This window comes from Chanodichthys erythropterus, chromosome 20 (genome assembly GCF_024489055.1).
Source record: "Chanodichthys erythropterus isolate Z2021 chromosome 20, ASM2448905v1, whole genome shotgun sequence".
Classification (NCBI taxonomy): Eukaryota; Metazoa; Chordata; class Actinopteri; order Cypriniformes; family Xenocyprididae; genus Chanodichthys; species Chanodichthys erythropterus.
Genome location: NC_090240.1, coordinates 18,020,336 through 18,037,014, shown reverse-complemented (window position 1 = coordinate 18,037,014; position 16,679 = coordinate 18,020,336).

The window sequence follows — 16,679 nt, the reverse complement described above, 5'->3', positions numbered from 1 at the left end:
ACCTCCAGCAGCATGACTCATGATGCTTTTCTGTCCCTTCAGATGACAGGTTATTCATCCATGGGCCACATGGGTCGTGAATGTCAGAATTAGATATGCTGTCTGGGTTGGCTTGTTTGTTGGTCTTCAGCATGCAAATCTCGCTTTGTAAAGATCTTAATTTCATTATCTGTGATACAAACACCTGTAGCTTTTTGCAGAAAAAAATAGGATTGATATTGTAGAGATGATAAGATATTTTTGCTCAGAGGTGGCTCTTTATCTCTCTGGAGTTCTCAATTATGTATTATTGAAGTATCAACTTTGGCTTTCTCATAAAAATTCCATACAAGGAATAAAAATAGAACCAACACCAATCCATAAAATGGGGGTGGATAGTCTTAGAAGAAAAGGTTCTATCAGGTGCTTCATATATGGAGCCCCTAAAAGGTTTATATAGAAGCCTTTTTATGGGTTCAGTCAAAAGAACCATTTAGGGTTCTTTATTGCCAGGAGAGAGGTTCTAAATAGAACCTTTTATGGGTTCATTTTATTGATTTAGTTTTTCATTTATTTTAATTAAATTTTATGAATTAACCTGCTTTTATAGTTACTTTATCACAAGAAAAACTTAAATACCCATAGGCATAACACATCAACATAATATGTAAAAATTTAAGACATTTTTATTAGCATTTACAATGACACAAGCAATATAAAACATACTGCAATTCACAGAGCAATAGTTAGAAGAGTTAACATAAATTAACGTTTCTAAAAAAATAACTAGTAGAATTGTTTTTAAATTCATAAGCGTTAAATGATAATTTAACATTCAGATAAGCATTTAAACAATAAAAACATATGACCCATGGCAAAAGTAAGTGAGAAAATTATTTTATAAAGTTATTTTAATTACATTTGGCTAAATCCTTGATATATTTACACACCTTACATGTTTTTTTCAAGAATCAAAAAGAAGAAATGTGGTTTACGGTGCTGTATGGGTCTGCGCTATATTCTCCGCCAGGAGGTTTGTCATTTCTTACATGTATTCCTGAAAACTGTGTTAAAAAACGGTTGTGGACTATAATGGTGGTGAGAGTTCACGTTATATCCTAATACACTTTTCTTTGTACTGTAGATTGTATTGGACCTAGAAAACGCATAAGAAGACGATGTTTCAGGAGCAGCCAAATCACGTGATCACAGCCAGACCGCACTGTTTTACACATGAATTCAAGAGAAACCCTGAAGAACAAAGAGAGGAGCTGATGAAGATGTTTCTTCTGTGGATATAGCTGTGAGTATTTGGTGTTTGCAGTTATAGCACACTTTTTATTTCTGAATTAATTGAAGGCCTAAAAGGTTAAAAGTTAACAGATAAACTATGAAGCTGGCTGAAAGAGCAATACTGGCAATTAGCACAAAACTCTATATCTATGTAATTGCTAAATAAATTAATTATTAGGCCACGTATTAGAAGTATGGGTTAGTAGAATATCCAGTGTTATGAAAACTACATAGAATAAACCCCTATAGAGTATTTATGAGAATTTATGGACAACACAAATTTAACCTCAATAAAGGTTAGCCTGGGATGAATACAAATTCCAATGGTAACCCTCTGGGATTTTGGAGCACCAGCTTAACAGTAGGTCAACATAACTATTGCATTATTTAATTGATTCCCTGTCTTATTCTGCCCTCTAGTGGCTTTAATCGAACGAGAACATGCTGCTAACCCTGCCCAATAAATACTTTTAATGTTATTAAACACTCGTTAGGCAGCTTATTTGGACTTTTATAACATTGTTTTCATTTTAATTCAAAATAAATGCCTTTTTTGATGTGTGATGTGAAACTAGAGAAGAGCGAACTCGACAAAAGGGGGATTCGAAACCGCGGTGATCGCAGTAAAAGCTAGAATTGCGACCCAATATTTTAGTTACGTCACTGAAGATGATGATGAGTGAGCGTCCTTTATTATACTTGATAGACAACAAAGAGTTATTATGTTGAAATAACGACTTATGTTGAAATAACGACTTAATATCTTGAAATAACAATATATTATGTTGAAATAACGACTTATTATGTTGAAATAACTACTTAATATCTTGAAATAACAAGATATTATGCTGAAATAACGACTTATGTTTAAATAATGACTTAATATCTTGAAATAACCACTTAAAGCAGAACTAAGTAACTTTTTTTACCTTCATAAATAGTTTTCTAAGTCCTTACGATAGTTAATTGAGTTAATCGACTTGTAGTGGTGTGTTTGAGGCGTGCACTAACCCCCTCTGTCACGTCTACGCCAGAATACAGCACTTGCAAGTTGAGCTGCGCCGACCCGACACAATCTCGCCTCACGTTCACGCGAGAGTGACAAAATGCTTCACTGTAATTCAAAAACAATGTATATATTATGACTTTATAAGACAATTCCGAAAATTACCCACCTCCATCGAGATTTCTTGTACTGTATTTGCAAAACTACTGCGCTGGCGAGCGTTGTAGTCGCTGTAGTCCAGAGCTGCGCTTGGAGTATTTATGACAGTGTCATTCACTGAAGGAACCTGTAGGGGGAGCTTCGCAAATCTTACTGAGTTCTGCTTTAATATGTCGAAATAATGAGATAAGTTTTCGGGGTTTTTTTTCCTCTCCACCAAGTTTTTTTTTTTTTTACTATGAGGTTTAGGGCTTCTGTAAGAAACAACGAAGGCTATATTTAATTTGAATTTGTTTTCATTACAGAATAATGCGGCAATTATTATTTTCTAATAAACCTATTAAACTTGAAAATGTATATAAGTTTGTTTTCTTCAGAATGAAAGGTGTGCCTAAGTAAAATTGAAGTAAAAAAACACAAATATAATTCAATAGTGTAATCATTTAACTAAATCTAATGTAACTAATATAACTAATAATGTATATAAAGCACATTTAGCCCAAAGAACTCTTTGTGCCAAAAGGGTTCGTTCTCCTTATATAGAACCTGTTTGGCAGAAAGGGTTCTATAAAGCTGGTTAAAGAACCCTAGGATTCTCTAAAGAACCTTTTTTTGAGTGATAGCTCAGATAAGAGAATATGATGAGAAATCTGACCTTTAATTATCTGTATCTTGGCAAATCTGTGCTCACTTTGAGACATTGTTGAAATCTCTTCTGAAACTCTAGAGCAGTGTCATTTTAGTATTATTTATGGTATTGTAGTATTATTTCATTCATCATTTCATTTTTATTTTTAGTTTAGGTACTTCTGTCACTTTTATACTAGATTTTTGGTTTTTAACATTTCTATGGTAGCGCTTTATTTTACAGACCTGTCCCCCATGTACATACTATGTACTTATTATAGTAATTGCAATAACTGGGTAATAACTATGTACTAACCCTGAACCCAACCTTAACCCATGGAGTTACCTTATATTTCCCATTTATTTCTGAGGTAAGTACACTGAAAGTACACATATACTGTGAAATAAAGTGCAGTCATTTCAGTTTCAGTAATTTTAGTATAATTTAACTTCAACATTTCCACTTTTCATTTTTCATCTAATATTTAAATTTGAATTTTGGTTTGTTTTCAGAAAAAGGTTTTGAAATGTTTTAGTTAAGACATATGTGAGATTACTAGGAAGTTTTTCTCAGGAGATTTTAGTATAAGAGTTTCAGTTAAAACTCTATTAAAAAGAAATTATATAGATATATTTTTTTCCTATTGTACCACATCTATGCCACTATTATCCAAAGCAAATTACACTGTAATCAATGTATAGATTCAGTTCATGCATTCACTAGGAAATGAACGCATTGCTGACCTGTTCACATAGCTCTCTTTTCCCTTTGAAGAACTAAATATCAAATATCACGATTTAGTTCAAGCTGGAATTGGCATCATCTTCTCTGGAAAGGTCATTTTAGCTCTCAGCCATTGGTAAGATTTCAAGCTGTTGAACTGTTCTGCAGTGCTTCAGAGAGAGAGGATCCATCAAGGGAATGCAGTCTCCATCTGAGTCTGTGCCATACAGGGGTTGTCAGATACTCCACCACATTTGGCAGAAGCTTCATCTGTTTCTCACAGGTATACAAACCCAAAATTAATCTGGCAAAAGGGTTTGGCACAAAAAGAAAGAAAGAAACACTTCATATTGAACACTACTGTTCTGCTTAGCAGTTATGAATAAATAAATGGAGCTCATCAATCAAACACCTGTAGTCATTAGAGTCACAATACCCACATGAATGCAAAAAGAAAGATTGAGGAAGACAAAGATACAAATCACCCACAAAAGAAATATACAGAAACATACATGTGTAATAAATATTTATGAGTTTCTGTTTGTTTATGCTAAATGTAAATCAGTTTATTTTTCCTAATGACATCTGCTAGCAGGGAGATAATGAAATGGATCGTGATGCATGAAATCGGAGGAACTTGGCGGGCTGTGACTTACTGTACCATGACATGAGGAAACAAACCCAACCCTCAGAGGGAGGAGATAGACAGAGGTGATTATAAACTGCTTTACAGGGTATATAAATTGTCTGACATATTGTCCCCATTACTTTCTTGCACAAAAGTGATTTCTCCCCGTGCCTCTCTGCCTCTTCTGTCACACCAGACTATATTTATGAAGCCTTTTGCATTTTCATGAAGCCTATATATTTAATTTACTCAGTATATAATCAATATATTCAATGTAAATGTGTTCATGAAGCTATCTGAAAACAATGTGGTGAAAATGTTGCAGTGCTGGGGTGCGTTTCCTGAACAACGACGTTAACTCGCTGCTTCACTACCATAGTACGATTGAGCATCGCTGAACAAATCAACTAGCTGGTCACGACTGTTTCATGAAACCGTATTGTCGCAAACCTGACGTTCAACCACTGCTGAATGATGTCATGCAGGTGGTGGAGAAATAACTTCTTTAAATTAATCCGATTGAGATCGAATTAATGCTAGATTTTCTGCTATAAATTACGGACATGGCATCTGATGACTACTTCTCATTTTCCTCAGTTATTTTGCTTTATTTCCAGATTCAATCATAGGCTCGTTCTTACATACTAGAGCACGTACGCACATGCACACTCTTCAGAAACAACACTTTAAATCTCTTGACAAACTAAAATATGTAAATGATATTTGTATATATTTGAAATAAAAGATATACATTGCACATATTGTGCTAAAGATAACGATTTATTAAGTCCACATGTCATAAAAACAAACAATGTTTCTATCCACAGCTCGAGAGCTATCGCTCCAACCACACAAACCTGCGAGGGAGTTTGCGAATGTTTGTTTGAACGATGGTTTCGGGAAACACCAAATCATTGAAATATGTTTGTAACGACAGAACTTGCGATGTTAGTTGGTTAACGAAGCTTTTGAGAAACACCCCCCCCCCCTAAAAAAAATATGTTTTGATGCCCTGTAAATAGTTTTGACAGTATGACATTTATATAAATGTGTCAAATCAGAAAAAAAAAATGTATTCTGTATATCAGTACAATTAGTCAATTAGGCAAAAAAAGTTTTTTTGTAACACTTGTGTTATACTAATTCATAAAATACCTATTTCTTTAATTCTGATTCAAATTTAAATTCAACATTTTGCAGGGTTTGGTTCATTAAATTCAAATTTCATGAATTAAATGAATGAATTATGCTTAGATTGTAAGTTTTGCATCCAACTCATACATGAGATGCTGTGATGCTCAAAGAGAAATACAGACATGATGCCCGTGATGTGGTGTTTTCCACCATATAATCTTCTCAAAAACATTTGATTTGCTAAAAGTATCCTAAAATACCATATGGTTTGCATGACAATTTCACGTGGCAAAATTTAGAAGGAAATCTGACCTATGGGATCTTGAAATGGACGTCAATTTCTGATGTCTTGTACTTTTCAAAAGGCTTTCTATTTATAGATATGACGTTTGAGTAGAGTTGTGGTCATGCTCTGTATCTTTACTTAGATTTGTGGATGTGAGCGGTCTTGATGTGAGAGGTGATTCTCTGTGCCTGTTCTGTGCCTGGCACTTAGACTACTCTTGAGGCCACTTTCAAAGTAATAACAACCAGAGCCCAGTTCTGCCCTGAATTTAATCTCTTACAATTCATTACCTTAGGTCTTTCAACCAAACATATGAACGCACTGAAAACTCATTAGCACACACACACACACACACACATGTTTGTTTTTGTGAATTGTGGGGACTTTCCATAGACTTCAATGCATTTTACACTGAACAAACTGTACATTCTATCCCCCTACCCTGCCCCTACCCCTAAACCTAACCCTCACAGGAAACTGTGCACACTTTTACTTTTTCACAAAAACTCATTCTATATGATTTATAAACCCATTTACATTGTGGGGACCGCTGGCTGGTCCCCACGATGTAGGTGAACTCAGGTTTATATTACATCATGGGGACATTTGGTCCCCACAATGTAATATAAACAAAAGCACACACACACACACACACACACACACACACACACACACTCACACACACACACACACACACACACACACACACACACACACACACACACACACACACACACACACACACACACACACACACACACACACACACACACACACACACACACACACACACACACACACACACACACAATTACTCATCTCTTCACATTCCTTTCTCTCTCCGTCTTCCAGGCATCTTATAATTATTTCGGAGCCTCCTGACCTTATTCTGCATGGCTGTCACTGTTTGCATCTCTATTGTGATTGGAAGAGAGAAATATCTGCTGAAGTTAATTAACTCGTAAAACAGACTGAGCTTTTAGTCCTGCTCAGACTGCAAATAAAGCGCTCTTTTAAGAAAGGTTATTGACAGGCTCTCTCTTTCTGATTTACTTGTGAAATTTGTGGCATAATGTCAATTACCAAAGAAAATAAATTATCTTAAAAAAAATTACATCCAAGTAAAAAGTGATGACTAGCCACTAAATATTGTTTTTAAAGCATGACTGCAACATTTAAACATTCTCCATGATAACATGAGATTAGTCTTTGTCTGTGTAACTCCTGTCATGATCATAAATGGTAAACCTGTCTTTCATGTTATGTTTAAATGATACAAAAGAAGGACTGTTTAGGGGAAAATATCGAAACACATGAACTGTGCTGAATAACTAGTTAATTTGCCTAGAACAAGAGTCACATAAAAAATGACATGTCAACTCTACACCGTACAGTGGATGTGTCTGACTGCCTGACTTCAGTCCAGATCTGACTCTTACTGAAAATCTACAGTACATCATGAAAGAGAATTAGACAACGATGACCACAGACTGTTGATCAGATGTCTTTGTAGCGCTTTATTTTACAGTCCTGTTCCCCATGTACATACATACACATGTACTTATTATGGTAATTGCAATAACTGGGTAATAACTTAAACTTAACCTTAACCTATGTAGTTACCTTATATTACCCAGTACTTTCTTAGGTAAGTGCACGGTAAGTACTTGTAAGTGCATGTACTGTAAGTCTTGTATCAGGTGAGATTGGGTAAAAATTCCACTTGCAAAACTGCAACAATTAGTATCCTCAATTCCCAAATGATTAAAAATTGTAATTCAAAGGAAATGTGACACAGTGGTAAACGTGTCCCAACTTTTCTGGAGTGTGTTGCAGCCATCAAAATCAAGATTTGTCTGTACTTACAAAATACAATAAAGATGTTAAGTGAAAACATTGGAAATCTTTTCTTTGTATTTTTGTCAGTTAAATAGAGGTTCAAGAAAATTAACAAATCACAGATTCTTAATTTGAGTTGTTTTTCACAAAATGTCCCAACTCTAGAATTGGGACTGTACAAGCGCAAACTGAAGATATGTCGACTGCTGCTTTAAATGCTCAGGCTCTTTGAAGGATGAGTTCACTTCAGAATTCAAATTTCCATTGAAAAATCGATGGTTTCTCTAGATTAGACTCTTATTCCTCGTCTGGGATCATGTAGAGCTCTTTGAAGCTGCACTGAAACTGACATTTGGACCTTCAACCCGTTGAACCCCAGTGAAGTCCACTATATGGAGAAACATCCTGGAATGTTTTCCTTCATTTCTTTTCCACTGAAGAAAGAAAGACATGAACATCTTTGATGACATGGAGGAGAGTAAATTATCAGGACATTTTAATTCTGAAGTCAACTAATGCTTTAATATCATTCGAATTCTGAGTGACCCTCAATATTTTACTTGTTCATGTCAGTTTTATTTCTATAGCACAACTAAACACAACACCAGTTGACCAGTGTGCTTTACATCAATGCAAGAGACAAAAAGGTACATATACATTTACCTTTTTTACATATACTTTTTTTTTTAGTTAAAAAAAAATAAGTTTTAGCCTAGATTTAAAAACAGATATGATGGAGCAAATCTAATTCTGGAGGGTAACACGTTCCACAATCTGGGAGCAGCTACTGAAAAGGCACGGTCACTTTTCAGCTTTGATTTCGGAATACGTAGCAATCTCTGATTAGACGACCGGAGAGACACAACTGGATGATGTTCCAAAAGGTAAGGAGGGCCCAAACCATTTCAATATTTAAATACTAAGAGAAGAATTTTAAAATCAACGCATATCGCAACCAGTGCAAAGAGCGCAGCACTGGAGTAATATGGTCATGTTTTTTAGTACATGTTAGAAGTCTTGCCGCCACATTTTGTGCCATCTGTGAAGTTCTGAAAGTGATTCCAACAATACTGTGCCTTTGTGTTATCATTATAGTGATATATATCATTATATATGATGTGTTATATATCATGTGTTATATATATCATATATATGTGATGTGGACTTAGAACTATTAATAATTTATTTGTTAAATGATTGGAGTGGTCCTGCATACACCACCAGGCAGAGAGAAGTCTGTCATTTCATGGGAAGATCAAGTTATAACATTTTGATTAAAAAAAAATGTGATTAAAAATTAAAGAATAAGACATACATGAATTTTTACATAATAAAATGCATTTAGACAGTAGATAGGGTGAATTATTATTTCATGCCAACCAGCATAATTATGCTGTTATCTTTTTGAAGCAGCAGCACACTCGGTGCCTAAACAGCTCACAATGTTTGGGAACTGAATAAGTAGTGTTAAATGGATGTTTCTACTTCACAAGCTGTAATTTTGTGCTTTTCAATGGGTATGAACTGTTTTGTTCAGCTTTGTTTGAAAGCTAAATTAACAAAAGAGGTCTACAGACATCCATCAGCAGCTTGCAGTAATTAGATTCCTCTATCTGGTCTCAATCCCTTTTATCCCCTCTTTATGACAGACTACCTGTCCTGTCGGTCTGAATGAAAGATATAATTTATTCTGTTGAACACTATAAGCCTCTAAAGAATTTTTGTGAACAAGACAAAAGAATTTAACGAGAAAGCAGCTTTATAAAGATGTAATGTGTTAGAGACAAGATGATGTAAGCCATTAGAATATTTTATTATGAGATGTTTAACACTTTACTATATGATCACTAAACTGAACGGTGTCAATTTTGATCAGTAGTGTAGCAAAACAGTCCAAGATGTCATCATCTGAGACAGAAAAGAGTAGACAGTCAAGCAAACACACTCAGTAGAGCAGTTTGTCCATTTAGGGCTACTGTAGAAATGTGCTGGCGCAAAATGGCAACTTAAACATGTAAGGGGACCTGCGGTGTATGTAAATAGAAATGGCTCATTCTAAGGTAATTAAAACAGCGGTTCATTATGTAAGGTCTTTATACACCACTGAAAACATAGTTATGTATATTGCATTTCTGTCAAGAGATCCTCCTTAAATTTACACATTGCACCTTTAAATGAAATGAAATGAAATGTGGAGGATTTTAACTGTCCAACAGCGAGTCCATTAAAGACTAAATTTTATGATGTGATAGTATGCCCAAATGCTTGCCTATTCTTCTGCTACACACTTCTTCACAAAAAGAGTACATACTTTTAGTATAGGTAACCGAATTGGAATGAAGCACAAGTGTCCACTGACTTTATGAATGGGTCTTGAAACATGACTTTTCTGCTTTGTTTGGAACTACTTTCATTGGTGAAATACAGCAAAAACATTCAAAATGTACAATGTTTTATCTAAAAATTGCTGTTGAACTATCACATTTTACAATTGTGCTGATATTCGAAAAAAAAAAAAAAAGATATTGCTTAAGTGTATTATGTATTATTACTCAAAATACAAGAACTCATACGTGGCCAATTCACATCTTGAATTTTGGGGACATTTTTATTAATTTGGTGGCATTTCCGACCTTGCACAAAGCTATTTTATGTCAATGCCAGACTAGCTTGCTCGTTGTTATGCTTAATGGAGGGATATTGCCTAAGTTAGGCTGGCTGTATTGAGATGTTTTAATAGTGTTTTAATTTCACTGTGGTATGAAACAATGAAAAAGTTCAGGGCAATCATGATCATGGCTGTCACCAGTGAAGGCAGATACTGGGAGATGTCGATGTTGCTCGCCTGCTGTGACAAGGGATGTCAGAGAGTTGGCGGGTCTCGTGTGGTCTCGCAGAATTATTAAGAATAAGTTGTCAGGCACACGCTGAGAATTGTTTGAGAATTGAAAATCGATGCCCCCGGTCACTGGTAGGTGCCAATGTTTTACCCACTTGTTCAATATTGTTGATGGCAGAATAGTGTTTTTGGTTTAATATGGCAGTCAGGAATGAGTTTACAAACATCTAGTGTTAATCAGTGTATCTGCAAGTTAGAGACAACTGAATCCTTGGCATTCTGCTTTACATCTTTGTAAATCAATACAACATTACAAAACACAGAAAGATGCATGCTGTGGAGTGTTTTCCTTTCTAATCAGGGGCTATGACTTCATTTTATGATTCTATTGGAAAACATCAAGCCATGCGAGAAATCAATCCCAGAGTGTCACTGACTTCACAGAAGAGCTGTAAAGAGATTTCTGTTTTAATATTTGCTAAAAAAAAAAAAAAAAAAAAAAAACATTATCCGTTCTTTACTGCTTTTACTCTTCAAACATTTTTCATCTGAGCTTTTAATAAGTCCTTTGACATTCACTGCTTTGTGAATAATCAACATCCTCTTCTAATCCCATTTTCCCCTTTGTTAAGTTGTTGTGCCTCCTGTGGTAGTGATTGCCAGCCTCGGTGTGGAAGTGAGTTCACACTCTCAGGTTAGAAAAGACCTCTCAGCTTTTCTTTGTCTCTCCTGGTTTAAATCTCTCCCTCATGCTGAGATCACATCTTGTCTGAATGGCTTACACAGATCTGGACATGTTGTTCCCTCCCATAACTGTTTTGTTTTGCTGTTATAGCCTTCCCTGTTTTGATGGGCAATATCCTATTCATATTGACTTTTTTCTTTCTTTCCAATACACAGATTAAGAGCTTCATCATGGTCACACTGCATCATGGTGGTCATCTCAAAATGTTGTCAGTTTTAATTTAGATAATTTTGTGTTATCCATTTTTAAAGTTTCTGCATGTTAATTATTTCCATAATTAAGTCAAATGTAATTAAAAAGTCAAAGTTAAAAAGAGCAGGCACTTCCATTAAAGTCTGTCATGTAAAGTCTGTTACACTATATTTAGTTCTTTGCTATTTTAAATGTTTTTTTTTATTATTTTTATTTTTTTTATCTATAGTTTTGATGTATGCTTACTCAATTTCAATATTAGTACAAAATGCAGCTGCTAGAGTTCTTACCAGGTCAAGAAAATATGATCATATAACACCAATCTTATCAGCTCTACACTGGTTACCCATTAAGTTCCGTATCGATTATAAAGTATTGCTAATGACCTATAAGGCTCTAAATGGTTTAGCTCCTGTGTACTTAACCGATCTTCTATCGCCCTACAATCCTTCACGCTCTTTAAGATCACAAAACTCTGGACTTCTGGCTGTACCTAGGATATCTAAGTCCACTAAAGGAGGGAGAGCGTTTTCACATTTGGCTCCTAAACTCTGGAATAGCCTTCCTGATAATGTTCGGGGCTCAGACTCGCTCACCCAGTTTAAATCTAGATTAAAGACGCATCTCTTTAGCCAAGCGTTCACATAATGCATAGTCATCTAGTCATCCCGAGGTGACTAGAGAGGACATCGGCTTCAGTTTGGGTCCAGCCTCTTAAGAAGACCTCAGATGACCCACACCTATGAAGAGACGACGCCAACTCCTGCGAAGATCTCAGAAGATGCACCATGCACATTCCCAAATTTCTATATATCCTAATTATTGTTGATGTATTTCATTTTTCCAGGAGCTCATTGCTTCTACCTTAAAATTAAATGCTAACAGTGTTTGTAAATTAATTGCACAAATTATTACATTATTTGCTAACTGCATTCTTCTAATATTGTAGTGCTGACATGCATTCTCTGTAAAGCTGCTTTGAAACGATATGTATTGTGAAAAGCGCTATACAAATAAATGTGAATTGAATTGAAAAATTCAATACAATTCTTTGGTTCATTTCATTCCAGTGTTGTCCCCAGGAAACTTATATTATGTTTCACTATACTTTTTATTTTAGTAATGATTTTCATTTTATGTTTGGAAAGTGATACCTTTTTTTTAACCATTGTTTTCATATTTTGTGTATTAAGGCTTAAAGGGACAGTTTGAAAAAATCAAAGTTCACTCATCATTCCTCAATCCTCATGATGTTCCAAACACCCTTTTTTTGGTTGAAGTACAAACCCGATTCCAAAAAAGTTGGGACACTGTACAAATTGTGAATAAAAAAGGAATGCAATAATTTACAAATCTCATAAACTTATATTTTATTCACAATAGAATATAGATAACATATCAAATGTTGAAAGTGAGACATTTTGAAATGTCATGCCAAATATTGGCTCATTTTGGATTTCATGAGAGCTACACATTCCAAAAAAGTTGGGACAGGTAGCGATAAGAGGCTGGAAAAGTTAAATGTACATATAAGGAACAGCTGGACGACCAATTTGCAACTTATTAGGTGAATTGGCAACATGATTGTGTATAAAAAGAGCCTCTCAGAGTGGCAGTGTGTCTCAGAAGTCAAGATGGGCAGAGGATCACCAATTCCCCCAATGCTGCGGTGAAAAATAGTGGAGCAATATCAGAAAGGAGTTTCTCAGAGAACAATTGCACAGTGCTAATCTTAGGTCAAAACTCTATAGGTCATAAAAGAAGCCATATCTAAACATGATCCAGAAGCGCAGGCGTTTTCTCTGAGCCAATGCTCATTTAAAATGGACTGTGGCAAAGTGGAAAACTGTTCTGTGGTCAGACGAATCAAAATTTGAAGATCTTTTTGGAAAACTGGGATGCCATGTCATCCGGACTAAAGAGGACAAGGACAACCCAAGTTGTTATCAGCGCTCAGTTCAGAAGCCTGCATCTCTGATGGTATGGGGTTGCATGAGTGCGTGTGGCATGGGCAGCTTACACATCTGGAAAGGCACCATCAATGCTGAAAGGTATATCCAAGTTCTAGAACAACATATGCTCCCATCCAGACGTCGTCTCTTTCAGGGAAGACCTTGCATTTTCCAACATGACAATGCCAGACCACATACTGCATCAATTACAACATCATGGCTGCGTAGAAGAAGGATCCGGGTACTGAAATGGCCAGCCTGCAGTCCAGATCTTTCACCCATAGAAAACATTTGGCGCATCATAAAAAGGAAGATGCGACAACGAAGACCTAAGACAGTTGAGCAACTAGAAGCCTGTATTAGGCAAGAATGGGACAACATTCCTATTCCTAAACTTGAGCAACTTGTCTCCTCAGTCCCCAGACGTTTGCAGACTGTTATAAAAAGAAGAGGGGATGCCACACAGTGGTAAACACGGCCTTGTTCCAACTTTTTTGAGATGTGTTGATGCCATGAAATTTAAAATCAACTTATTGTTCCCTTAAAATGATACATTTTCTCAGTTTAAACAGTTGATATGTCATCTATGTTGTATCTGAATAAAATATTGAAATATTGAAACTTTCACATCATTGCATTCTGTTTTTATTCACAATTTGTACAGTGTCCCAACTTTTTTGGAATCGGGTTTGTATTATGTTTTTTTTTTTTTTAAAGCATGCACATTCTCATAACATGAATGATAAAAAATCAGCACAACAATGTAAACCCTAACACTCAAAATACTTATTTGGTTTGAGTAGGACAAACTAAAATTAAACAAATTAGTTCAGTCAAATTAACTTTTATGAGTATTTAGAACTTTATTTTTCTTAAGTTCACAGAACTGATATATTTTAAGTAAATAACTGTTTAATTGTTTTGAGTTTTATGAACGTATTTCTTTTATTTTAGATGAACTTGAGATTAACTGAAACTGGGCTGGGATTTCTACTTCCCAGCATGCTGTGCCCATAGCACTCGAAAGGGAGAGTAAATGTTAAAATTAAGTGTTATATAATGTTTTTTTGTTCAAGATTAATGTTAAATGGAGATTAGCAAGTGCTATTGTAATCAGGACTGCCAAAGGTGGAGGACAGGAAAGATGTCATCATTGATCACAGGCTAATCTCATCATGAATTGCCTTTGTTCACCTCAGCCCTCCATGTCTGAGTCCAAGGTGTGAATGGCCATGGACTCCTAGAGCTACCAAACTGGTTCTGGATAGAGCACAGCAAGAACAAAGAAATGCTCCAAAAGAAAGACAATTTCTATACATATTGGCTTGAAACCACCAAAAATGGACAGGTATACTGTAAGGAGTATGTCCTATACATATTTTTGCTCATTCAGGAAACAGTGGAAACCACACCTGGAATAAAAGCCAATGCAATTGCACCCAATTCACATCAAGTTTGGACTCTACGAGTTCAGAACACTGCCACAAGGACTTTGAGAAAGGGTTGAAAAAGAAATAAAACATTTCCAAGGTCCTAAAGACATTAAATTATGAGAAAAAAGTCTTATTAAATTATGAGAACAAATTTGTAATTTAACAACTTTGTTCTCGTAATTTAACGACTTTTTATCATAATTTAATGACTTTATTCTCAACATTTTATCTCTACGTTTTTCTCAAAATTTAACGACATTTTTCTCATAATTTAACGAGTTTATTCTCAACATTTTATCTCGACCTTTTTCTCGAAATTTAATGCGTTTAATCTCGAGATGGTTTTATTTTTTTTATTATTGCTTGGCCCTAATCCTCTTCCGTAGTACTCAAACATTTCAAGTTAAAAACAATTAAAATGTATACAAAATAGAAATCTGCCAGTTCTGCTTGCTTAAACTTTGAATTTCTTAACTTAAAAATTTTGAATGTGTGACTTTAAACTGACAAATAAGACCTTTATTTTTTGATTGCAGCATTAGGGATTTCTGTGTATAGATTTACATCTGTATAATCCAACTCATTTTAAAATGTCTCTACAATGTTAAAACCAAACTAATGCCTTGATTTTTTTTTATAAAATTGCAATACCTGTTTGCTCACTTCATTTATGTTGATATAGGTGTGAAAGAAGTGTGTGTGTGTGTGTGTGAGTGTGTGTGTGTGTGTGTGGAGAGGGTGTCAGAGGGGAACTGACTGTCTTCTTGATGCTCTCTAATCTTGATCACTCAGTGACATATGGAGAGGCTGTTCTGTGTAAGACTGACATGAAAGACCTGACCTTCACATCCAGTTTCACAGCCACCAGAGATATCTAATGTCTAACAAAAGCTGCTTTGATGGAGACCATATGAAATGGGTGTTTGTTTGTGCATATGCATGTCCTCAGCTGTATTGAATTTCATTGTCTGTCTGTGTGTCTGTCTGCAAGTATACCTGAAAATGGATTACAGAAATACACAAGACATGTTAACTAGAAGTTTGACAGAAATGTTAGAACATTTTGTCATAAATGTAAGACATCATCGTGCGCTCGGATCATTTCACATTCCTGTTTTAGATTTCAAGGAAGACTTGATTTCACCTGGGACATCTTTACAGTTGATAGATTTAAACAATTCTGCTAGGAAAATGGAAACCCCTCCTGCTTGTTTAAAGGAAATAGCCTGCTGCTTCTCTGTTTGATGCTTACTCTATATTCCATTCTATAAGTGCTGGCTAAAAAGCCTCATCGTGTTGAGGGAGAAGGGCTGATCTCTGTTCAGTCACCCCTCCGCTCTCCTCCGGCAACAGCAGGGAAAGTTTACACAGTCGGAAAACAGATGGCTGAGTGATTTCTCTAAAAAAAAAAAAAAATGACTCCATTTTGTGAGGTGGTCAAGGGGTTAGGAAAGTTAGATGTCAGTCCAGCCATATTGCTTCAATCCCCGAACACACACAGAAGGATCTTATCTGATTGTGCATGAGTGTGTGTTTGGGCATGTGACTCTGTGCCTTCAGGCTAATGTTTCAGCTCGATCATGACACCAGTGAGAAATGTTTCGGCTTCTCACATAATCTACAGTTCATTTATATTCTCATATCTTCTGCATCTCCCTTTAGAGTCTCCCTGTTAAATCTGTTCTACATGGATACGCTATACAGTAGCGTTCAGACATTTAGCGTCAGTTCGATGTAAGAAATTAATACTTTTATTCAGTATATATTCAGTTAATATTTTATAGACCTCATCTACCTTCATTTTTGGGGGATTATTTAATTGTGTAGTATATGTTGAGTGTCT